The 26,281-nt window shown below is 50.0% G+C and overlaps 1 protein-coding gene across 7 annotated transcripts in view; it reads right to left on the bottom strand.

The window, feature by feature from the left end:
• Syne3 (spectrin repeat containing nuclear envelope family member 3) overlaps positions 1-25,680 on the bottom strand; it is an 84,834-nt gene extending 59,154 nt beyond the window's left edge. For 4 of the 7 annotated variants that reach the window (XM_074067207.1, XM_074067208.1, XM_074067204.1 and 1 more), the window contains exons 1-2: positions 25,555-25,680; positions 20,778-20,843 (exon numbers count right to left, since the gene is read on the bottom strand). The gene's annotated coding sequence lies outside the window, so the exon portion shown is untranslated. Of the gene's footprint in view, positions 1-20,777; positions 20,844-21,027; positions 21,677-21,708; positions 25,489-25,554 lie in introns of those variants that run through there. The other 3 variants (XM_074067206.1, XM_074067209.1, XM_074067205.1) reach the window with 3 other exon arrangements.
• Positions 25,681-26,281: the final 601 nt, after the last annotated feature.

Raw genomic sequence — 26,281 nt, 5'->3', positions numbered from 1 at the left:
CTTTGTAAAAGAAAATTGTGTGACATAATGATGTATTCCCAGCCCTCACTTTCAATACCACTGACTTTAGTTTTCTCATGGGTGAAAGTGTCTTCCATAGAAATATATTGCACCCAAATAAAAAGTTTAAAATTTTTTGTGCAATAAAAACTTGCCATAGAACTCATAATCACCAGAGCAATATTTCTGAGACCCCAATTTGAGAATCCCTGAGCTGAAGAATTATGTTGGTCCTCCTTGGGTATCTCAAGGATGGGGCTCCCACATAAGTCCACAGCCCTAACCAGTCAGAGTGCTCCTGGCCCCTGCAAGTCAGCTACCCCACATTGCTGAAGTTTCTAGATGCTTCTAGAAGAGCCTTCTTCTAAAAGAAGTCTGGGTGCAGCCATCCCACCTAGTTCCGCCTGGGAAGTCCTTCACCCACCCCACAACCCCTCCACACCTCTGGCTAGCAGACTCTTCCTTGTTCTCCTTTCAAGACTCAGCTCATGGCCGCTCAGTGGGCAGCCTTTCCCACTTCCCCTCCCCTCAGCAAGAAGAAACTCTCTCTTTCTCAGGTCCCCAGGGGCCTGCCATTGATGGCATGTTTATCTAGCTCTTCACTACATGTCCCATGCTCTCCTCCAAAAACCCTAGGAGGTGACCATGGATTTTGGTCTATTTCTCAGTGAGAAAACCAAGTTGGCACAGCAAGGTGGGTAAGTGATAGAGCAAGAACAGAACGGGACCCAGCCACTCCACAGCGCTGTTCTTATCTTGCTGCTCCCGTCTGCTGGCACAAAGGGCAGGAGGTGCCTGAGGGAGGGGAAGGGCCGGATTCATCTTTCCGAGGTGTGGCTGGAGACTGGGGTTGCCATTACTTTCCTGAGAAGCAAGAAACTTCACATATTTAAACTGCACAATTTGATATGCTTTGACATACGTAAGTCACCACCCCAATCCATCAGTCCTCAAAGTTCCCCAGTTCTCCTCACAATCCCTCCCTCTTCCCCACACCTTCTCCCAGGCAAGCGCTATTTTGTTGTTGTTGTTTTACTTTCACTACCGATTAGTTCACATTTTCTGGAGTTTGGTACAAAAATGGAACAGAATGATACCGTATGAACTTTTTCATGTACTTTCTGGGGATCTGGCTTCTTTCACTTATTCTCATTCACTTCTTTCTCATTATTGAGAGACTCGTGCACACTGGTGCCTGTATCACTGGTTCATTCCTTTTCATTGCTAAGCAATCTATCGTAGTATCCCCACGCTGTGGACTGTTTCGTCATCTAAACCCACGGATGGACAGTTTTGGCTGTTACAAATAAAGCTGCTATCAACACTGTGCCTCCACCTAGGTTTCATTTTTTTCTTGCATGGAGACCTGTGAGTTAGAAGGACTGGACTGGGCAGCCGTGTATATTCCCTTGTCTTTTTTCAGTACTGGGGATGGAACCCAGGGCCTCATTGCGTAGGTAATGCTCTACCCCTAAGCTCTGTCCCCAGTCATGCAATGGTCACGTGTTTTTAAGAAACTGTCAAAGTATTTTCCAAACTGTCTACACCACTACATTCTCAGCGGTGACGAATGAGAATTTCAGGTCCTGCCCACCCTCACCCCCACTGTACATACAGTCATGTTGGTCTTGGCACTTCCACTTGGTGTGCAGTGACATCTCAGTGTGGTTTTGATTTGTAGATCCAAAGGCTTAACCATCTTACTGATTTTTGTTTGTTTTTATGACAGGCTGGTCTCAAACTGGGCTCAGGTGTTCCTCTCACTTCAGCCTCTCCAGTAGCTGGTACTACAGGTGCGTGCCACTGCACCAGACTTATTTTAATGACTTGACATGTGTACTTTAGCACACCCTTACTGACATCACGGGTTCTGCTAAGCACTGCCCAGGCCTCACCTCCCTTAGAACTCTTTAGTGAGCACAGAGCCAGGCTGTTGGCTGAAGGCCAAGGGCGTAAGCTGCTGAGTGACAGGGAGACACGTTGCTGACAGGAACACACACAGTCAACAGGGACCTGCTCTAATTCCAAGGGTTCTGGCTACCAACTCCTTGAACAGGTGACTCTCTGAGGATAAAACCAGGTACCTTGAACCAACAAGCAAGAGTGTCTAAAACAGAAAAGCAATATGCCCAACTAGGCCTAGGGTTTTCTGAGCACTAAAGAGTACTTTCATGGGGGTTTCTGTTTCACCCTCCTGCAGGTCCAAGGAAGCAGCCTGTGCGGGACCTGGACCCCTGCAGCGGGGTCTCCGGCATCAGGGATGAACAACCTTGGAGTTACAGGGACCTGCTGCAGTGCAGTCCTCTGAACTCTGAGCCCATGCTCTCAAGTGAAGGTAAACTTCCCCAGGCTGGGCCTAGCCTATTTTGATCCTAATATCTGGAGTAGATCCTGATACACAGTAGGTACTACCAAGTTTTATGAATGGAGAGATGAATCTGGAAAATGTAAATAAGAGTAGCTACTCCCCTTGGTGCTTAGTAGGTACTCAAAAACTGTTCCACTATCTTTTTTTTAATTAAAAGAAAGCAGTGTGGAGCCAGAATGTACATCCTTAGGTCCAAATCAGCCCTTGGTACACACATGTTGCTAGTTCAGAGAAACTGAGACAGGTAAGGGTGGACCAGCATAGATTCTGCTAACTCTCAAATAAGAGCCTGCCTTAAGGCCATGGTGGCCTTAAAGGGGGAGGTGGTGGCTGTGGAATGAGATTTGGGGAAATGGGTTCCAGTGCAGGCTCTGCCTCCAACTAGCTCCAAAACCCCAGTGTCCTCATTGCTAAAACAGTTCCTATCTTTCATGCCCTCTGAAGTGGGCGAGCTTTAAATTGAAAGATGGTTGTGAGAGGAAGGGTCACGGCCGCTTTACCTTGGACTTACTCTAACAAAATCATGGGAAACACATGTTCCATCCCAGTAAAGAACAATCATTATCACCTTCTGTTCTTACAATCTAAAGGCTAATTGTACCATGCTACCATGTTACAACGTGTCATAGACATGGGCTATAACCAATGGTGGAGGAGGCACTACTGGTGCTGGTGACTGCTACATTGTTTCACACTGCAATTCTACCTTGTAACAGCTGCACCAGGCCATATTCTAAAGCACTTGGCAATTCTTTAGAAACAAATATCCCATCAGGTAGATGCTATAATTAGCCCAATATGATGAATAAAGAAACAAGGCAGAGGTGTTTACGAACTTTCTCACGAGCCTGCAGAGCCAAGATTGAAACTCAGCAGTCCAGCTCCAGGTACCACACTGTACCTGCACACCCCGGTTCAGCATTCACTTGGTGTTGGTGAGTAAAGTAATAGCTGCTGCTGGGTGGCAGGTGAAAGCTGTGACGAGTTCTCCATGGGGACCTTACTCCCCTGTTCAACCTGACACTCTTCAGATATGACCCAGGGCAAGTGTCCACCACATGGGCCAGGCCTGTGGTCCTGGTTAGCAAAGCCACGTTTTTCCATCCACCCCCTTGCACTGCAGCCAGAGTACTCAGTGTGATCTTCTCAACTCTGGATTGTTTGTTGATGTCTGTCTTCCACTTTGCACCAGGCCTGGCGTATAGCTGGCACTAAAGAGGAGGGCAGTGATGCTTACTGAAAGAGTGAGATGGCACCAACATTCTTGGAAAAGTGGGGCTGGCTTTCATGCCGTCAACCCAGGCTAAAGAGTTGCTGGAGCTGGCTCTAGGTCCCAGGCTGCAAGGAGAGACCTCATGAGACCAAAAGGCACTCCAAGGAGCCAGGGACAGAAAGGTTCTAGGCAAACCTCCCTGATCTCTCAATGTCACAACTAGACTGGTTCTTAGAAATTCTCTTATCTAGCTGTGCTGGTTTTTTATTTAGATAGGGAGACTGAGATAAAAGAAACAGATTCACCTAGCATCTTCTTTTTTGAGACAGGATTTTACTATGTAGCCCAAGCTGGCCTCAAACTCTCGACCCTCCCTGCCTTGGCCTCCTGAGTGTTGGGATTATAGGAATGTGCCACCATGCCTTGCTCACCCAGGATTTTACATCAGCTCAATGGTAGAGCTATGGCCAAGATCTATCTGTTTATCTGTCTATTTATTCAATCTGTCCTAGTCTAATCACTCATCTCTGCTTGAATTTCCTTAAATACACCACCAAAAGAAAGGTTCCCAAGACTCTCATGCCCCCTTTGGGGACAGTCAGCTCACTACTTCCTCCAGGTGGCCTGCCCTGATGTCACACAGTTTCCTTCTAGGGAACTCACATATGCACCTTGTCAGCCATGTGCCTATGTAAAAGGAGTCAGTCAAGGACTTCTTGAGATTTCTCCCAACCTGGAGAACTGTACCTTCCATTTACTGAGCACATACTAGGTGCCAGTCAATTATCCCTCCCTCTCCAGGCATTCATTACTTCACCTGATGCGTAAGGCAACTTTGAAGGCTGGTATCGTTGTCCCTGTTTCGGAATAAGGAAATTGAGGCTCAGAGACTTGGAATAACTTCACTGTGAGATCTCAGAACTGGCTGGGCATGTTGATGGTGCATGCCTGTAATCACAGCACTTGGGAGGCTGAGGCAGGAGGAGCTTGAGTTTGAGGTTGACATGGGCTAACAGAGACCTTATCACAAAAACAAAACAAAACAAAACAAAAACCTGAGGGATCTCAGAACTGGTCACTATTATCACCCACGGGGCAGAGGTGGGATTTGAACCAGGGTGCATCAGACTCTGAAGCTGAAGCTGGTACAGATTGCTTTGAGAACTTAATACCATCCCACATCCCTGCTTGTCTTACAGGCATCACAGAAGTGACATGACATTTTTTTTTTCATGCTGGTCATCAAAACTGCCTTGTACATGCTAGGCACATACTCTGCTCCTGAGCCACTCTCTGACCCCCCACATAAGATTTTTTTAATCAAACAATGGACCCAACAGCAAGCAAACTGCCCTCCCAAATCAATGCTGAATGAGCTGCACTCTTGCAGTGGCCTCCCCATCACTGACCTTGGATAGTCACAGGGGAAAAGCCCAGAGAGGACCTCAGAAACTTCCACACAACCTGGGACCCCAGGGTTCTCAGCCCAATGGTGCATTATTTAATGTCTGGTATTCTTGTGAGGAACAAGCCCTCTCCTAGGAGAAGTGACTCAATTCAGTTCAGCAGCATTTCCTGCTTTAATAATAAAACTATTTTTTGTACTTGAGAGTCTTACGTTTATTTCTATTCTATAGATAAGGACACTGAGGCTGACAGAATGTTTCATGGATACAAAGTCCCAGAGCCAGCAGTTGGGAGAGGAGGAGTCAAATGCAGATCATTTGGTTTTCATACCCAGATGTGTTTGGTACTGATCCACTCTGGCCCAAGGGGTGCACAGCTCCTGGTCTCCGTGGCCCTACGCTCTCCATGAGAATGAAAAGCTGTTCCGTGGAGGGGTGTACCAGAAGCTCTCAGAGCCTGGAATATTCAGGGGTCTGGGGAGGGGCTCATAGAGGAGGGATGCTCAGCCATGAGAGATGAGCAGGGTCTGGATGAGATAAGTTGGGAGGGGCACAAAAATGGAGAAGCCAGCGGTGGGAGGTGGGAAAGTGCACTGCCAAGTTCAGGCTGCAGAGTGGGATTTGGAATTATTAACAAAGGGAGGTGAAAGGGAGCAGTGCTGGAGGGACAGGCTGCGGGGGGCGGGGGTGGACTGAACAGCCCTGGATTCCAAGAAGTGTGTGGACTTTACTCTGTGAGCAACAGGGAGCCAGTGAGGATTTGTGAGCAAGGAGGTGGCCTGGTCAGTGCCCAGTCTCCCAACTGTTTGGAAACAATGTTGGACCAAGCTGGGTCCTTGCTACATGTTATCTTAGGTCATATGGTAGGAAATGCCTTGTAAGTCATGTAGCCCTGACATCTTTTTGTAGGAAACGTGTTCTTCAGAAAGAGGCCAGGGCTGACAGAGTGGCTCAAGCAGTAAGAGCACCTGCCTAGCAAACGTGACACCCTGAGTTCAAACCCCAGTGTCACCAAAAAAGAGGAAAAAAAAAAAAAAGAAAAGAAACCAAGGGTTTAAGAAGAGGATCTTTTCATAAAAACTGTTGAATTGCAACCACCTGATGAGCGATGGCAGGCAGCCCCATTCCTCCCAAATGCCTGCACCATAAGTCTGCAAAACCCCCAGTCTCTCACACTTTGGTCAACCAAAGCTGTTTGACAGGTACCAAGTCTCCCCTGATCTCAAGTTCTTCTGTGACCAACTTGGATGGGCAACAAGGTCATCTTCAGACTCATGAGTTGGATGAAATCGCCACCAAACACATACAGTTAAGACAGCAAGAGCTGCCGTGTGTGAGGCCAGATGGTAATGGTCATGTGTTCATTACTGTACTGAGGCCCCATGACTGCCAGCACAGGTGACTGTCCACCTTACAGAAGGAGAAACTGAGGCTCGGAGAGGCCAGCTCTCCTGCCCAGGTCAGACAGCCACTGAAACCCTCCCTGAGGTGGGGACAAGCCCAGGCCTGTCTGACTCCTATGCCAGTCCCATACTACAAACCGGTCCATCCCCCAAAAGAGGAAGTGAGTCAGGAAGGCAAAGAAGAGGCTTCCTTTTTTGAGTCAGAACAGGACTTCCCATCCTGCACTCCAAAGCCTGCCTGTAGACACATGCAGGGTGGTGGGTGAACCTCAGTGGCTCGGGCTACCAAGGTTCCCCTCAGACCTCTCCTTCTGTGAGTGTCCCTGTGACGAGGACAAGATTAAGCGTGTGCATGGCTTGGGGGTTACTGCTGACAGGCCTTGTGAGGCCTCCCCAGGAAGTACTCCAGAGTGTAGCTGGAAATAAATCAGGCAGGACAGCCCAGGAGGGACACCATGCCAGCTGGGGACCTGGACCAGGGCTTACAGGACTGACAGCAGAGCAAAACCTAGCCACTGTCGTGTAGATCCTATGGGTCTTCTCATCCTGTCAGACTGGCCTGAAGAGGTGACAGTGGGGACCTCAGAGTGAGGAGGCAGAGCTGGGTGGGGTCAAATCATCTTTCAACCAGGAGCACACCAGGTCAGTTTCTCTCCTCTTCAGGTCTTGGGAGACGCTGAGTTCATTTGATGACAAATATTCACGGCCTACTCCACTACGACACCCACTGAGATGAGCAAACCAAGATCCTGTGCCCCGGCTCAGGTCACACTCTCAGGTGACCCAGAAGCTCAGTCTTTCTTCTGAAGAGTGGGCACAGTGCATTCTTGGTTCTCTCAACACCTGTGCCCCCACTGCTTCCCCCACTTCCCCAATCTCGACAACACCCACTTCCCAAAATGCCTCTGTGGACCAGCATTGTTACCCGCCTCATCTGATAGCGTATGGGGCCCCTGGATAAACTACGAGGGCTCCACAAACCCTTGTAATGTCACCATAAGCAATTTGTGCATGACCTTTTCCTTGTAATTCTCACCCACCTCCCCAGGCCCTGAGCCGCAACAACTGAGAACAAGTTTGGTTTGCCACAAGCAATCTGTACTATTGATCATTGCATTGCTCTTTGTAAATAGCCCAGAGTGTTCCATGGAGTAGACACCACAAACTTTCCTTAACCTTCCTTTTGGCTGGACAGTTACCCTGCATTTCTTCCCCCTCAGTCCGACTGGAATATGTGCAACTTTCTCATTAATTCAGCAACTCAGCGAGCCCTAGATGCCTCCCTCCTGTATTATTAGACCTCCATGCTGTTTTTCTGATCTGGAGTCATTACTTTCTCAGGTCTCTGTACTTTCACTTCAGCGTGAATGGCCCTCTCTTATCAGGGCCATGTTGAACACTGAAACATTTGTGGTCACTTGGCTGGAGCAGCCTGGCTCTCGGGAGGATGAGAGCAGAGCCAAGTCCGGGTGATGGGCGGGGAGGACAGGGCAGGGCCACTCCTGTGAGTCACTGTCCTGACTCACCCTGCACAGAGGAGTCCTGGAAGCCTGCTTTCCTGGGACGCCCCAACAGCTGCTCAGAGCTGGGACTATAGAGCCAGATTGCCTGATGCAAACCTGACCTGTGGCTGAAAAACTACGCAGACTTAGTGAAATGGATTCCACTCCTCTGAACTTGACCTTATCTGTGAGACGGGGATAATCGCTGTACGAGTTCCTTATTGCTGGTCTGAAAGTGGAATAACATTGACAAAGCACTTAAAACTGCTGGCAAACACGAGGTGCAGCATAAGCATTTATTAGACAATAAATTCACTAATGTGACAGTTTTCTGGGGGGGAGGGGGAGATAAAGCAGAGGTGCAATAGAATAGTCCAGCAAAAAAAGAAAATGACCAAGGAAACTGTGTGACATCCATTCCCCGAAATATTCTGGGCCATTTGCAGTGAAAGACACAGTAATTAAACCTTGGGTTAATCGTTAGCAATCCCACCAACAACAGGTGTTGGCGAGGATGCGGGGAAAAAGGAACCCTCTTACACTGTTGGTGGGAATGTAAACTAGTACAACCACTCTGGAAAAAAATTTGGAGGCTACTGAAAAAGCTAGACATGGATCTACCATTTGATCCAGCAATACCACTCTTGGGGATATACCCAAAAGACTGTGACACAGGTTACTCCAGAGGCACCTGCACATCCATGTTTATTGCAGCACTATTAACAATAGCCAAGTTACGGAAACAGCCAAGATGCCCCACCACTGACGAATGGATCAAGAAAATGTGGTATCTATACACAATGGAATTTTATGCAGCCATGAAGAAGAACGAAATGTTACCATTCGCTGGTAAATGGATGGAATTGGAGAACATCATTCTGAGTGAGGTTAGCCTGGCCCAAAAGACCAAAAATCGTATGTTCTCTCTCATATGTGGGACATTAGATCAAGGGCAAACACAACAAAGGGATTGGACTTTGAGCACATGATAAAAGCGAGAGCACACAAGGGAGGGGTGAGGATAGGTAAGACACCTAAAAATTTAGCTAGCATTTGTTGCCCTTAATGCAGAGAAACTAAAGCAGATACCTTAAAAGCAACTGAGGCCAATAGGAAAAGGGGACCAGGAACTAGAGAAAAGGTTAGATCAAAAAGAATTAACCTAGAAGGTAACACACACACACAGGAAATCAATGTGAGTCAATTTCCTGTATAGCTATCCTTATCTCAACCAGCAAAAACCCTTGTTCCTTCCTATTATGGCTTATATTCTCTCTACAACAAAATTAGAGATAAGGGCAAAATAGTTTCTGCCGGGTATTGAGGGGGTAGGGGGGAGAGGGAGGGGGCGGGGGCAAGGGGGAGAAATGACCCAAGCATTGTATGCACATATGAGTAAAAAAAAAAAACCTTGGGTTAAGGCTGTGGCTGAAGGGAAAGTGCATGTTGTAACACTGTGTACTTAAGCCAGGAACGGTGGCACACATCTGTAATCCCAGCCCTCAGGAGGCAGAGGCAGGAGGATTATGAGTTCCAGGCCAGCCTGAGCTACTATCTGAGACGCTATCTAAAAGAAACAAGACAAAACAACACTGCACACTCTATACCAGGCGCAGGCAAACTTTTCCTAGAAAGGCTCAGACAGTAACTACAACTATATGACTCGCACGGTCTCTGTCACAACTCCTCAAACCTGTTGTAGCAGTATGAAAACAGACACTGATGATAAATAAATGAGCAAGGTGTGTTCCAACAGCACTTGATTGACAAAAAACAGGAGGCATTTAGCCAGTGGGCCTGTTACCAAACCCTACTGTGCAAATTATTGTAAAAACTATGTCAAAAAAATGGAGATTGAAAGGAAGATGAAAAAATACAAGTTCTTGAAATTCAATTTCCTGTCGGAAGCCAATGGCTCATGCCTATAATCTTAGCTATTCAGGAGGCAGAGGCCAGGAGGATCAGTATTTGAGGCCAGCCCCCAGCAAAATAGTTTGCAAGACCCTATCACGAAAAAACCCATCACACACACACAAACACACAAAGGGCTGGCGGTGTGGCCCAAGTGGTAGAGTATCTGTCTAGTGAGCATGAGGCCCTGAGTTCAAACCACAGTGTCACCAAAAAAAAAAAAAAATCAATTTCCTTACGGTGGTAGGAACAGGTTGTTTTTAAGAAGCTACCTTCTGGTAACAAATTAAGACTTCATAGGTCCTATAGACTTTCAGAATGAGTTACCATGGGCATCAAGTCTGACACTCACCACCTACTTCATAAAAAATGGACAGACAGTCTGAGACTGATTTAGCTTCTCCATCTACTAGCTGTGTGACCTCAGCAAATTCATGGAACTCTCTGTTCCTCAGGTTCCTTGTTTGTAAGATGAAGATGACAGTGGCACCAAAAGCATGCAGAGAGTCTGACACTGAGTGGGGACACAGGAGACCCCACCTCTGCATCACAGGCACCCCAGATCTGGCTGTCCCTGGGTCTATGGAACAGAAACAAGGTGAGGGAGGCCCAGCGCGGGGAAGGCAGGGGTTCCACGGGGTTGATTCCACTTGTTCCTCAGGAAATCTTCCAGCATGTAGCAGGCAGGGACACCAGAGTCCACTCTCAGGAGAAAGCAGCATCAAGGGCTCGGGACCTTTCTTAAACCTTCCAGAGTGTCACCACCCCCACTCCAGAAAGTCCAGGTTGCTCAGTGGAACAAAGCCTACCTCCCTCCACCTCTGCCTCATCTCCTTCATACCACCTCCTCTGCCTGCAGCAGCCACTATGGCTCCTGGTTTCTCCCCTGCCTGTTTTCTCCAGCTTAACACCCTGTTCTCTGCCTGGCCACATTCACCTGACAATTCTACCATCACTGCCTCCAGGAAGCCTTTCAGGATTTTTCAGTGGGGGATTGGAGGGTAGGTTCACAGCACAGTGTTAGGCACTGGTACACATCAGCTTACTGAGTCTTCCTACTCACTGCTACATAGGAATGATTTACTTCTTTTTATAGATAAAGAAGTTGAGATTAGGTTCAGAGTTAAATAACCTGGTCAAGGACACACAGCAAGTAACCCTGCTCCCTCGACCTCCCCACAGTCTCTTAGCAGAATCCAAGGGGTTTTCAATCCTCCCCATTTTGCTGGTGCTGCAAAGTGACATACACAGAGCCACCTGGAAGGGTCTCTCTTTTGACTCACTACAGGCAGAAACTTCAGAGCACCAAGACCTTCTCCTGAGAGTCACCTCCTCCCCCGAGTCCACATATGACGATCATTAACAGATTATAATTAGGACGTGCCTGTTCTTGCCAGGGTTTCCAGACGCCAGATTTATGATGCGCCTGTGTGAGGCCAAGGACACCCACCTGGGGGCAGACTTTCCTCCCTCTGCTCCCCGTGGCCCCTGGGCAGAGGGGCTCCTGTGGAGGCTAGGGGGTTCACCCTTGGACTCCCAAACCCTACCTGGGACCTACCCCCAGGCAACAGAGGAGGCACCTTCTGGGATCCTTGCAAGCAGGAGGAGGCTGCCTGCCTCCCTCCCTCCCGGAGGCCTGCGTCTGAGGCCGAGCTCCTGTCCATGGCTCTGTGCAGGGCTGACTCAGGAGCTGACCAGGCCTCCCTGGTCCTCACTACACTGCCATCCTCCCTCCTGCCAACCTGCTGCTCAGTGGAGACAAGGAGCTTGAAGGCCTTTTCCACTGGAGGGACTGGGGCCTTCCTCTGCCCTCAAAAGAGCCTCGGACCCTCCCTGGGGCAGCCACTGCAGAGGGTGGTCAGCACAGGAACCCGATGTTTGTACACACACGTGTGTGCATGTGTGTATACCCACTCATGTACATGCACAGGGTTTCCCATGCCGAGCACAAACCTCACTTGGCTTTCTAAGGTGTTTTCTCCCTCCTCTCAGACAATGCAGCTTTCATGGATTCCCGGAAGTGACAGATGGTTCACATGATTTGCATGAAAGGCAAATGCCAAGGTCCCCAACACTAAACAGTCACCACCCAGGGAAGGTGACTGCAAGCAGCTGGCCAGCCCCAGGACTCCCCTTTCCTACATGCTCTTCAGAACACATGCGACCTCTGACATACTCCTGCTTCCTTATTTGCTCGCTCATTGGCTGGATGATGCTAGCACCTTCTAGAATGTCATCACAGCCACAACTTTTCCAGTCTTGTCCATCATGGTGCCCCTCTGCCCAGGACAGTGCCTGGCACACAGTAGGCCCTCATGGAGGAGTCGGTGAGTGGACAGACAAATCTCTGCTCTGTACTTTCAGCACCCATTCATTCCTTCAGGACACCTTTACCAGGCCTCCAGGCGCCCCACTGAGCACAGAAAGTACTAGCTGGGGACCCTCCCCTAGCTGGGGACCCTTTCCCCCTTCAGCTGCTCCTTGTATGGGGAGAAAGATACATAAACAAAGAAACAAAGGTGACGTGGAGTGGAGTGGGCTCTCTTCATGGGCAGTCAAGGGAGGAGGCACAGAGGAGGTGACTTAGTTCAAAGGACAACGGAGTAGGACAAAGGAGGGGAGGTGGCTTTCAGAAGGGGGAGGGACATTTGCAAAGCATGCATTTGCATGGAAGTCTACTGTCCCCCGCAAAGAAAAAAGGGAGGAAAAGACCTTCCAGCCGCGTACACTCAGACCACAGTATTTACCGAACACTCTGAGGCCTGGAGCAGGCAGGGGCTGGCCCCATGACAAGGGAGTCTGTGTGTTCACAGACTTATGGGGGACACACAGGCTCTGGGAGCATGGGGGTGGGAGCACCAAGGCTCAGGAGAGGGACACCTGCCTCACACACCCACTGATGATCCTATTGTCCACCCCCAGAGTCAAAGACACAGGGCTGACCCCCACTGTCGGGGTGGCAGGCATGACCTGGGATGACCAATCTGTCTTGGAATGCCAGACACTTTTTAGGTTTTAGTCCTGAAAGTCATAAACCCCAGGAAACTCCTCAGTCTTGGGCAAACTAAGTAGAGGTGATCACCTGCTTCTACCCACATGTCCCCTTCCCCACTCATGGTTCCCTTTCCCCACCCTCTCAGTCACTCACAGGCCCCATGGCCTGTGTGCTCAGAGCCAGCCAGGGTCCCAGCAGCATTTCTTAGGAGAACCACGAGAGAGGCTTGCTTCTGGCTACAGATGGGATGGCAGGCCAACACCTGAGGGGCCCCTGTCTTAGAAACAGTCTTCAGAGGAGGACCAGGGTTGCAGGAAACCCTGGCTCGCCCCAGTTGGCTCCTAAAGGCAGCTAGCTGCCTAGCTCTCTGATCTAGAATGGTCCTCCTTGCCTGAGTTTCATCTCCTGAGGCATCCACAACAAAGGCCAGGCCTCCTCCTCAGCTGCCTTTGTGTAGAGTGAGACCCATGGTGGTGCCCAGTGCACATGGACACACACACACACACACAAGTGTGGCCAAAAAGAAGCAACAAACAAGGACAAAAACCACATCCGAAAACAGGTCAGGAAAACACATTCACCTCCAGCATTTGTTTCACAAGACTCTGAGGATTCCATTCTTTAAAGAGGCTACCCCAGAACCCTGTCTCCAGAACCTTCTAGAGCCTTCCCTACTAGTCCTATAAAGACACAGAAAAACTTGAAGTCTTCCCCAAATGCTGGAGCTTCTAGCCTAGCGCTCTGGTGGGGGTGGGGGGAGCAACAAGGTTCCTCCCAACGATGTTCACAGAAAACTCTCAGCCTGGTGTCACCCCAAGCAGCTGGAGGCCTGTGAGGTCCCCCAAATGATGCCGATCTGCTTGAGAAAGTGAAGTACAGCAGAGAGGGGTTACAAGAGCTCCATCCCGACAGGGAGGATGCTGGTGATTAAATTAGTCCCACCAGCAAGCTCCCAGATCCTCTAGCTGTAATCTCCCACAGGGCCCCACAAGGGCACGGTGTGGAGAGAACTGAATATTTGCTGAATGACTGACCAAATTAGTTCACACTAGGTTCTGTTTTAATCAGCAGACACAAAGCTGAGATGTTTCTCAGAACTACGTTTTTAAGAACTGAAATCATGACCACCATGGTTCAAATCAGCAGAGATCGCCTCACCTGGAACAGGGGGCTACCGATCACTGCCCACTTCCTGTTTCTGTACAGCTCTTCAGCTAAGAATCATTTTCATATTTTTAAATGGCTGAAAAACAATCAGAAGATGAATATTTTGTGACACCTGCAAATGATATGAAAGTCAACCTCCAGAGTCCATGAAGTTTTATTGGAACATGACTGATAGCCACTGGTTTACCAGTGTCTGTGGCTGCTTTCTTGTATGATAGAAAGCCAAAACATATTCATGTTTGACCCTTTAAATCAGTGTGCTACTCCTCCCCCTATTCTAGAAGCTCTGAGGAGATGCTCTCTATTAGCCAGAGGAAGCTCCCTCTTCCACCTGCCAGCACAGTGCTCCTCCAGTCCGAGGTTCTAGAAGATTCTAAACTATTCCCTTCTGCAAACCCAGGTGCAATTCCCTGCTCCAGAATGAGCTGGGCAGGTGGGCAAAGCTTTCCAAGTATGGGTTCTGTTCTCATCAGGGTTTTCCTCTGGAATTTCCCTCCTCACAGGTGCTTGGCTCTCAGCTGAGGTCCCTGCAGGTCCTTGCAGGTTGTTCTGTTGGGTGCACCTGCCCGTGCACTCCAAGACAGTGTCTAATCACTGCCAGACCTGATTGGTTTCCACCTTCCCTGGCACAGTAGTGCCGATCACCAGACCATTCAGAGATGGTCGGAGCCCTGCAACCTTCCCATGATCGAAGCAAGTACTCCTGTACACCAGCAGAACCCCCTAGCTGACACCAGGCAGGGACTGTACCTGTGTCCTTATAGACCAGGGTGGGACTGGGGGCCCTTCTCCACCTAAGACAGCTGGCTTGGGAGCCAGTAGGACCAGCTCCTGCCCTGGAACTTGGGACTTCTCGCTTTCCTCCATGAGGGGTTTGCCTATGGACAAGTGAGGGAGCCAGGTGGGCACCTGAGGGCACCAAGGTCCTGTAACGATGCTTCGACCAAGTTTCTGTGGCGATGTGGACTCCAGAAAAAGAAGGCTGACAGTGGCAAGAGCTTCTCAGGCTGCCCTATGGGCTGGGGAAGGTGGGAAAGAATGGAGAGACTCCAGCTGCATGGCTCTGAAGGCCTGGCTGTATGCAACCAGACAGGGAAAACTTTTGTGTGCACGCAGTCAACCCACCTGCCAACCTGGGGTCTCTGCTAGTGCCAACAGTCCTGGGTGTTGGGGGATCCTGTGAGGCAACCCCAGGTGAGCATCCCTCGGATCTGTCAGGATGCTGCTGGGGCCAGAAGCCCTCTTTGACGTCATCTAGCTCTGTATTTTTCACACGCTTTGGACACTTGTTCACCATGGTCATGATTTTAGCCATATCTGAACTATTATTTATTCCAATTAGTTTTTTCATTCTATTCATTTAAACCTAAATTTACTTTTTAAAGAAATGTTTTTCTTTGTGACACTAGGGATCGAACTCAGGACCTCAGGCTTGCTAGACAATCACTCTACCACTTGAGCCGTGCTTCCAGTCCTTTTTCTTTTTTTCAGTTTGCTTTTTAGGTAGAGTCTTAAACAGTTGCCCAGGCTGATCTTGGACCAAGATATTCCTTCCTCTGCCTCACTAGTAACCTGGGATTATTGGCATGTGACACCACGTCTGGCCTTAAAAAGGAGACTTTTTTTTTTTTTAAATCTTTACCTTAAATAAAAAACCATATTGAGGATCAGTCGCCATATATAAATATGGTGAATATAAACGGTGCTTATCTAATTCTATGCGGATACCGTCACTGGTTTGCACAGGAGGCCTGCTCACTGAGGGGAGGGGGAGACGGGGTGGGGGGTGGGGGACAGGTGTTGCAGAGCTGCTGAAAGATGCAGGTTAAGTAGATTTCTAATATAACTGCTTGACACTGGAGCCTAGCACACTAAGATCAGAAGGATTAAAAGAACAAGTAAAAGGTGAGGTAAGGAGGAAGACAGAGGGAGTGACAGTCATTCTGTGCTCTGAGCTCACACAGCCAATTCATCCTGCCAGTCATTAGAGGCCCAGGCCCAAACTCTGAGAGATCTAACCCCACACTGTACTGAGGAGGACTCTGAGGCTCAGGGTTGGGAATTAGGCCACAGGTCCAAGTGTGGGGACATAGCCCTCACCCCAAATTAATTCTATAGGAGAAAGTTGTATTGGTCCTCTGGAGATGACTGGTACCTTAGAAAGACAAAGGTGACCAAGGTACATGGCCTGAATCGTATACACCCTTTCTTTCTTTCTTTCTTTGGTGGCACTGGGGTTTGAACTCATTGCTTCATCCGCCTAGGCAGGCACTCTACCACTTGAGTCACTACACCAGCCCTTATTTGTGTTGGGTGTTTTCAAGATAGCGTCTTGAGAACTATTTGCCCATGGCTGGCTTCAAACCACCATCCTCCTGATCTCTGCTGCCTGAGTAGCTTGGATTCTAGGTGTGAGCCACCAGCACCCAGCTAGGTCCTTTCTTTTTTTTTGAGACAGGGTCCAGCTATGTAGCCCAAGCTGGCCTCTACCTTTCAATATCCCGCTTCAGCTTCCTGAGTGCACCACCTCACCCAGCATCACTTTAACAGGAACGCTGTCTCTTCACGTGAACACAGGCCTGGCATATGCCTCCCTGACCTGCCGAGGCAGAGGCCCTGGGGACCGAGGGCACCCAAGCTCAAGGCTGACTCATCAGCAGCTGTGCAGATTCAACTCCTGGCAAGTGCTGGGGGTGGAGGGTACGGAAGTGCCAAGCTTCCTGCCAAGTGGTCCACATGATCACAGTTGCCTCCTCAGCTGGAGCACTGAGGAAATGGGGAGTGTCCCCAGAGGCTGTGCTAGGACTCCACTCTGCTGTCTCAGCTGACTCTGGCAGCACTCTGCAGGGAAGGTGTGGCCACCACTTTGATAGGTGAGTTACCAGCCTGTAGGGAGTACATGACAGCCAAGTTCATACCACAGGTGGCAGAACCAGGGTCCTCACCCAGGTCTGTCTCTGACTGACTGTACTTCAGTCTCAGGAACAGAGAGAAACCGGCAAAGTAGAAAAATCTACCTGTGCTGTGCACAGGAAGTGAGATGGCCCAAGTGGCACTATGCTCTGTGGAGTCAACTAACAACCCTGCTGACACTGATGCCTATCACAGCGCATGCTCACGTAGATCCAGCAAGTTGTCAAGGGTAGCACTTTGCTCACCCTACTTCACACAGAAGGGAATTGAAGCCCAGTAAGATTGTGACTCTGGGCAAAATGAAAGGTTTTTCCCAAGATGGATATGGTGGTATGCACCTGTAGCCTCAGCTACTCAGAACACAAGTCTGAGATCAGCCTGGACAATATAGTGAGACCCCATCTTAAAAAAATATATCAAAAGGTCCTTCTTGGTGCCCCTCCCAGCCCTCTGAGCTCCTTATCTCTAGGCCATGGCTAGCTAGGATGGGCCTGTGTTGACAGCACCCATGTCACCCATTAGAGCACGCCCATGGGGCAGGGATGTGTTCCTGGCATCTTCTACTGGGTGTCCATCTCAGTGTCAGTACATTGAAGGAATGTGATTGCCCAACACACACGGGTTACCAGGCGGAAGGCCCCAGATCCCAGTCACTAACTGTGGCTCCCAAACCAGTGTTGGTTCCAGCTAAGAGCTGAGTGACTAACCCCACTGCTTCCTGTAAAGGACAAACACAGGAACTCATGGGCCATCCTCTCTCCTCCTCACAGGAGAAAAGACTGTGCCCATGATGCCTGGGCACTCCTCCCTGGCATCTCTGTGGTTTTACTCAGAGGGAAGCAATAAGAGAAGATTCAAGACAGACCTTTTTTAAGAAAAGAGAAAAAGAAAGAAAGAAACCATTTTCTAAGGTTTTTTCTGAGCAAAGTTAAGCATGAAATCCACAAACAGATAAACAGGCAAATTATATAAGCCAGGCTGGCTCGCTGCCTGGTGCTGGACAAATGACAGTTGACCCTGGCAGCCCCTGCTGGCTCATGTGCCATTTACAACCATTAGCCTGCGGTCACCAAGCCTCAATAGCTAGTGAACAAGTCACAGATGGAGTTCCTTGGGCAAAAAGGGCGTGGGCAGAGATGGGTGGGTGCTCCAGGGTGGGCCTTGGCTCTGGCAAATCTTTGACATTGTCTGGCAACATGACATTGGTTGCACAGAAAGGATTTCCTTTGAGGAATGGCCTGGCAATGGGGTTGCAGAGAAAGATGCCTGGCTGGGAGGCTGAGTTCTAGGTGAGCCTCTGCACTTCTACTCCCTGTATGAGGCTCCAACTGGAGCCTGGTGATTACCTGCCTGAGGTCTGGAATCAGGCGACCTGAATTCAGTCCCCAATTCCACTGATACGTTAGGTGGCTGTGGGCAAGGTTATTTAACCTCTCTGTCAAATGCGAATAATGTCAGAGCTGTTGTGAGGATAGAGAGAAAGTGCACTTGCAACAATGCTGGCATTCAGCAAGTGCCCAGTAGATGCTGGCTGTCATGATGCACGGAGCAAGCAGTCTGCCCATCACTGTATTCATCATTCTTTTGCTTATCACACATGCACTCCATAAACATGTGAACCCTGTGTCTGCAACCATGGGGAGAAGATTGCATTTGTAGTAAACAGACTTTTTTTCCTTATTCCATAAACAGTATGTTCAACAACAATTTATGCAGCATTTACATTTTATCAGATGCTGTAAGTAAAGTAGAGATAATTTAAGGTATACAGGAAAGTCGAGCATGGTGGCTTATGGTTGATGCTTTTAATCCTAGAGCTCAGGAGGCTGAGGCAGGATGATGGCAAGTTCAAGGCCAGCTGGGGCTACATAGTAAGACCCTGTCTCAAAAAGAGATGAGAGAGAGAGAAAAAAAAAAAAAACCTTATAAAGCAAGAATATAGGAGGGATGTTTAGGATGCATTTTATAGAAGGGCCTTGGTATCTGGGGGAGGTGGAGGAGGTCCTGAGCCAATCCCCCACAAACATCAAGGGAGGATTTTATGTATTGAGCAGCTACCCTGGCTGGGGACAGACAAAATCCCTGCCCATACAGTATTTACACATCCTCAAATAAGTAACTTACATAATGTAGGATTATGGTAAATGCTAGGGAGACAATGAAACAGGCTTAGTGGCAGGGGTGGGACTGGTGCTATTGTGCAGGCTGGAAGATCCCTCCAGGGCTGGGTGAGTGAGCTGATCTGATCAGAGCCTGGGGGCAGCTCACTCAGTAGAGGGGAGGGCTGGATGGGAGTGGGCAAGGGGGCAGGGGAGAAGAGCATGGCGGCTCAAGTGACAATTGGGAAATTAAGGGAGGTCAAGGCATTCTCACAGGCCAGGACTGGTCCTCCAGAGAGCTTGCTGATGAGAAGGGAGACAACAGGTGCCACACCTTGCCTTGGGTCTTGACTGGCACTCATTTTTGTCCTGTGTCCTGGAGATATTAGGGTCAGTCTACTTTGTTCCATAGTGTTGAGAGCTTCTGTTTCCCTAACACTTGTCAGGTCCTATTTTAATGTTTAAAGTCCTTTGATCAAATAGCAATAAGAATAACCACCTCTCTCTGGGCTGGGAGAAACTAGGCTAGGATGAAGGTAATAAGCACGTGGGTAATTGGACCCCAATGTTAGTGGCTAAGTGCCAGGAGAGCAGAAAAACAGAAGTTACCCATCGTGTGGAATCTTCTAGGAGGTGAGGGCATTGGTGGGGAGGAGTGGGGGAGGGACTGCTGACAGATGAACCACCTGAGCACAGGTGGGGAGGTGGGAATGGTCAAGGTGACTTTGGGGCTTCATAGGACTCAGAGGTAGCCTAGACTGCAGAAAGTTAGGCAGATGGGGACTCGAGACTTAGCCCTCAGAGCAAGGTGGATAAGCAGAGAGTCATCTGCCTAAGTGATCTGTACCTCCTGGGTGGGTAGACAGATGCAGGAGTCACACTCAAGTCCCCAAACACCTACTGCCAGACTACAAAATGAGAAAACACCTAGACTTCAAGGAACTTTAGTGATCTAAATTTCAACCTCCCAATTTAATGAGCAGGAAATTGAGACTAGTCTGGTGAAGGTCAACGCGGGCCCCTCCCATCACAAAGAAAGAGGCTGACCCTGTGAGTCAGCCTGCAGTATTATTCCAGCAAATGTCACTTGGGAGGGACGCAGCCCTTTTCAGGTCTCAAATAAAACTCCAGGCTTAATTAGAGTCCAACCACCTCCAGCTTGGTGATGACCACTCGACATAACCTGGACAACCAGCCTTCCCATCTTCATGTAGCTATAAGGTCACACCACCAGGAACAAGGAAGGACACAGACTTCTGTGGAAGGAGGCTGTAAAAGAAGGAGCACTGACCTAGGAGTCAGGAGATCCATCTCAACCCAGAGGCACTGGCAAGATTAGGACCAGTCATTTCTGCTTGTGGAGACTTAGTTTTCCCATATATAACCTGTAGGCTTGTCGAGGTCACCTGACATTCTCCTGTTTTCTCCACTGCAGCTGTAAATACAGGTTGAGCATCCCCAATCTGAAATGATCAAAACTCCGTGGGCACTGATGCCACGGTAGAAATTAAATACCTGGCCTCTTGTGCTGGGTCTTAGTCAAACTGCAGGCCTACTACAAATATTGTATGACCTTCAGGCCACATGTAAAAGGTATATTTTAAATGAGTTTCCTGGCTAGTCTTGGGACTCAAGTTTTCTAATTATTTCATTGTATATATGCATTCACTCCCAAATCTGAAAAGCTTCTGGCTCCAAGCATTTTAGATAAGGGACATTCAACCTGTACTGTGGAACACCCACACACAATTTCTCCCAGCACCTTTATTAAGGTTTCCATGTCTATGAAAGTTACCTTACCTGTATCAGGTTCTCTCTCATTAGGTCCTGGAATAAACTCTGCCCTCTGGAAAGGTTCCACCAGCCCTGTTAGACAGAAGACAAATTCATGGTGACTGACCATAGCACAGGTCTGGAACCTAGGTGCAGGTCCCCACTGCCGGGTGAGCACACTGTCAAGAAACAATAGCTCTGCATCAGTAAAACCACTAGCTGGAGCCAATGGTCCTGGAAAACTTGTCCCTCTGGGTCCTGCTGGTGGTTGAGGTACCTCTGCAGGAGGAGGGAAGAACATCTGTGATCCAAGCAGAGCGCAGGTGTCAAGGAATCAAATTGTGTGCCAAAAGCACCAAGACAAAAACAAGCCGGACTCCCCCCATTCCCCGGTCCACAGACAGCAAGCTCCATGCAAGAAGGCAGCATGGCTGGGCCAGAGCTGTCACCTTTAGCACCTCCCTGAGCCTGACAGCTTCCAGGAAGCAGTCCAACTGTTTACTACAAGACTATTTCCCGTGGTCCGCCCAGGCTGGGCTCTGGTTGGCTGCCTGAAGTTTCAGTTTCTAAGGAATGAGAAACATGTTCACAACGCAGCATGCTGAAAACAGAAGTATCTCATCTTTTCAGTTCTTGATCGAGGTGAAACTCTTGCTCCATCCTTACCTGTCGTGTGACTTGGGGCAAAGCCTCACTTCTCTGAACCTGTTTCCCCAAGGGAAAACCATGGGGGGTGGGGGGCATGAATCTATCCAGCAGGATCAGAAAGAGATTTCTCCTAACAGCAGGAGTAGGAATGGAGATTCTAAGCAGGGCTGTGCATATCCTTTGCTGACATTTCTGTTTCTAGGTTGCAGAAGAGCGTGGTCACGCTGTCCACTGCAGGGCCCTCTGACTGTTTTAAATGAAATGATCGAGTCAGCTTGCTCTCAGGTATTCCACCTGTCTCTCTCCCTACCTGTGCTCAAGACTGCGGCCACAGGTCTGGCAGTGGTGTCCTCCTGAGAGTCACACACAGGTGTGGCAAGCAGGGTGAACAGCTGAAGTAGGTCACATGTTGACCTTGGCTGGGGTGTTTCTCTCGGTTGTTAAATCAGCGGACTGGTCCAGGTGACCCGAGGTTCCACCCAGCTCAAACATTTCACTATTTTATGATTCAGAAGTCAAAATCATTAGGCCAGGACTTTCAGATGCTGACAATCTAAAATCCTAGATTGTTAATTAATGTCATCTTCTTGTATGATTTGTAAAGAGGGAGATTATGGCTCCCAAATAAAGAGACCTCCTGTTAATTTTTTAAATCCTATCAGATTAACATTTCAATGGAAGAGTCTGATTTTCTAAGAGACTTTCTGAATGTGTTTCATATACTGTCTTTTAATGTTACTTGTACTATGTAGGATTTGATATAATGGAATGTGTATCTTCTATTTGTAAATGATGAAGCATAAAGATATTTAAATGTAATACCCACAAGGTCTCTCCAGGACTGAAGACACAGAAGAGAACGGATGCTACTGAGAGCAAAACAAGCTTCTCTTTGATCATCTCCCCCAGGACAGTCACATTGATTTTGCATTAATACTCCCTGGCCTTTTTCATTTATAAACCTGCTTGAGCTGGGCATGGCAGAACACACCTGCAAGTCCAGCACCTGGGGGGCTGAGGCAAAAGGAGCTTTCAAGATCTGTCTGGGCTAGCTACATTGTGATACCCTCTCTCATAAAACCAAAAGAAAAAGGAAAAAAGTTCTTAAATTTACAAAACAGAATCTATGTAGAAAATATACATGTACTTAAATAATTACAAAGTGACTTCCTTCATGACTGCCCCCCCACCCATCCTTGCAATGCTTGTCATCCTTCCTCCTCCCTGGTGGTGATACTTGACTTTTATTCTGGCCCTCTTGCCGTCCCTTACTTCTTAGGTGTATATCCCTGGACAACTCATTGTCAGCAAGCTCATTTCCTTGGTAGCTTTCTGCTGGGATTTTCTGTGCATTTGGAAATGCTTGGGTCTCCCATGCCCAACCTGCAGCTGGGAATCTGGACACAGAGTGGCCTAGGAGCTCTCGGTTGTGGCAATGAATGACGGGAGGAGGATGAAGAAGAACCCAAACCATGACCCCACGCTGGGCACTCTGCTAAGCCTTGCTCTCCAGTTACCTCGTCATCCCCTCAGCATCACTAAAATGGAGGTGGTATCACTACTTTATAGATGACAAAATCAGGCCTTAGGCTATGGGGACAAGTCCCCATCTGCTGCCTAGCTGCCCAGCCCCAGGCATGGTCACTAAGCCCCAAAGCTGAGACACTGGGATGGCGGGAGTGGCAGCAGACACTTCTCTTCTGTCTGCTCCTGTTGGGTCCTGTCTTGGTGCCAAGAGCTTACAGACGTTACAGGAAAATAAATGTTCAGAGTCCATTTTCTCCTTCTTTTTTTTTTCCCAGCAATGACTTAATGATGACTGGGATCCCACCTGATCTGTGCTCTTTTCCTGATGATTCATGTATAACATTGCCCTTGGATTGTCTAAGACAGGCTGTGTGTGTAATGCAGAGTATCAAGCCAAAGGCCTTGAGTTCAAATCCTGAACTGTCATTGGCTGTTAGTTTCCTCATCTGCAAGTGGGCCAGCAATGGCAGCCTTACCCCCTTCCAGGATCACTGCAGTGAGGGGTGAGAGACATGCCACATCTGAGTCCCTCTGGGTTCCTCTCTGCATTCTCTCCCTCCTGGCAGTCAAGGACCAGCTTTCAATGCTCAAAGAACCCTAAGGGAGGTGATCCAGGACCACCTACCAATCCAGACATGGGGAAATCAAGACAGCGAGGGAAGGGGCAGAGCACGGGGAACCCAGGATTACCAATCAGGCTGCAACACCCCAAATGTGACAGCTGCTCACCTAAGCTACATCTGGTACCGTACAAAACGCTGTTCATGGAATATCCCACTTAATGTTCATGGCACCCTATGACAAGTGCCAGAGGTACTCCCCCTTTTCATGGGGAAGGACTCTGAAACTCTGACACTTGAAAGAACTTTCCCAAGGCCTGCTTAGCTGGGCAAAGCCAAGGCAGAACTGGGCAAAGGTAATCTGACTTACCCACCCCCATTCCTAATAGCTGGGCAACACAGGAGGCCCTAATTGCCTCTAAATTCCTGGAGCCTACATGGTCGATCCTACGGAGGCCATGCTGGACCTGCTCAGTCTCTTTCCCCAGAGCAGCCAAGCTAGGACTCCCCAGCAGCTCCCACCCAGGTCTCTGCATCACCAGGTAAAGGGGCTGTCCAGGTCCAGCCAGGCACACAGCTGCTGGAGAGTAAGGAAAGCTTAAGGCTGGAGGGTTGTTGCCATGGAGAAAGAAGTTGCTCCACACCCTGTGGGCACCTGCAGGGCCAGATGCCAGCCTGCATGCACCCTGAGGCAGAAATCTGAATCCGGATTCTCATGCAGGCCCTTCTATACCACCAGCCTTCTCCTCAGGACCCCCAGCAAGAAAAGCAGAAATAAGACTTCCCAGCCCAATTCCCGCTCAGCCACCCCCAGAGGGGCCTCTCTGACTGGGAGAGAGCAGGCTTGGCACAGCTGCAGCTGTCAGCAGGCAGTGTTGTCCTGCCTGAGGAATTCGCAGACCCACATGTGTTGGACTCCCACTGGGGCACAGTTAACAGGAAACTGAGCAAAACAGCCTGTTGGCACCGATGAGCTCCTCCTACTCCCAGCTCCTGAACCCTGTGGGCTGTTGGCTTCCCTGGCTGCGCAGGAGGCAAAGTCAAGTCCTTCAAGACAGCCAGGTTCTTTTCCTAGCTGTGCGACCTTGAGCAGATCACTCCCCTTCTCTGGACCAGTTTTCTCTCAGTGGATGAAAGAGGCTGTGCAGCCAAGTTCAGAAGGGACAGTGACTTTGTGACATACTCCCTTGCCTGGAAGTATTACCCCCACCCCTTCCATTAGCAGCCCTCTGCTATTGAAGACTCCTCCTTAATTGTGGGAGGCAGTTAACCCTACAGAGATGCAAGTGGAAACCAGGAGACTGGGAAAGCGTCTCACACTGCCCTGGTGGGTCACAGCTTCAGGGCCATACTGAGAAAATAATATCCGTAATCACCCGACACGGGGCTGGAGTCCCCTGCCTCCAAATTTTGAAGTAGGGGGGTCACTGGGCTGTGTGGGACACTGCTCATGAGTTTTTGGTAAAGATCTGAAAGACCCCAAGAGAAGCAAGCATCCATCGAAGGCTGCGTCAAGCCCTGAAGCGGTCCTTGGCCTCTCCACCCCTTCTTTAGACAGGTGGGCAGGAGGATCAGGGAGTCTGAGCCACTTGCCCGAAGCTGCACCCGCCGGCGGGGTAGGACTTCCCCTCCTCATGGCGCGCTCTCTGCGGCACTACCCAGTGAGCTCGTGGTCCCCAGAAAGGCGTGACTACCGCCGAGGCCGTGACACGTAGCGCGCAAGTCGCGGTGACAGGTCCCGCCGCCCCTAGGGGAAGCAGAGCGGAGACAAGGGAGGCGCCGGGCCCCGGGGAGCGCTGCCTGGTGTTGGGGATCCTTGGGGCCACACGACTAAGCAGTATGAGGAAAGGCTATGGGATTTCTCAGCCATCGGGGACCGTAGGATTTGAACTAAAAATCCCTCCCGCCAGACGCTGTTACGCGGGCCTCCGCCCCCGCGCCTGGCGCGCCTCCCCAGGTCCCCAGACTTTCGGCGACACGGATCTCCAGGGACGCGCTAAGGGGAGGTTGGGGCGCAAGGCCCGGCTCGATCAGTCCCGACCGACCCGACCCCCTGCCCCGCCACTTACCGGTCCCGGGCGCGCTGGTGTGCCGCGCGACTGGCTGCTGGGCCCGGCCTCCCTCTTGCTCCCTGCGTCCCGGGCGGCTCCCGGGCGGGGCCGGGCCGGGCCAGGGCGGGGCTCGGACACCGCGACAGCCCCGCCCCTGCCTGGACCCGCCCGGTGCCCGCCACCCGGCCAGCGCCAGGGGGCCGCGCCTAGCTCCCCGCGCGTTTGGCAGAGGACCGCGCGCCCAGCCCCTGCCAAGCCGGCGCCCTGTGCGGCCCCGGGTTCCAGCGCCGAGGACTAGCCTCGCCGCCCGGTGTCGCAGATCCAGGGCACCGGAGCGCAGCGAATGCTGGCCACGCCGGCCTAGACAGCTGGACGAGCCCTGTCCCCACTTGCCTCCACCCGGGTCTCATTCGAGGGTGTGACACGGAATTGCCGATCCCCTGGGAAAGGTGACACTCGAGAGGAAGCTCCTCCGCACGTCCAGATTGGGGAGCGGGTCCGGGACCGTAGATCTTGCCCTCACAGAGCGGAACGGGGCGAGGGATGGGAGTCCTCCAGGTAGGAAGCACTGTGTCTAGCAGCACGAAATTCAGTAAGGAAGTGACACGCAGAGGACAACCTGATTGTGCGGGCGAGGAGGCGCGGAGGACTTTTCTCGGCCTCCCACCCCATAGTCCTGAGCTCCAAAGAATGTGAATTCCACCCATAAATCCACAAATCTTCCCACAAATCCAAGGCCTAAGAT

This window comes from Castor canadensis, chromosome 3 (assembly GCF_047511655.1).
Source record: "Castor canadensis chromosome 3, mCasCan1.hap1v2, whole genome shotgun sequence".
Taxonomy (NCBI): domain Eukaryota; kingdom Metazoa; phylum Chordata; class Mammalia; order Rodentia; family Castoridae; genus Castor; species Castor canadensis.
Note: the sequence above shows the minus strand (reverse complement) of the source record. Positions and strands in the feature narration are given on the sequence as shown.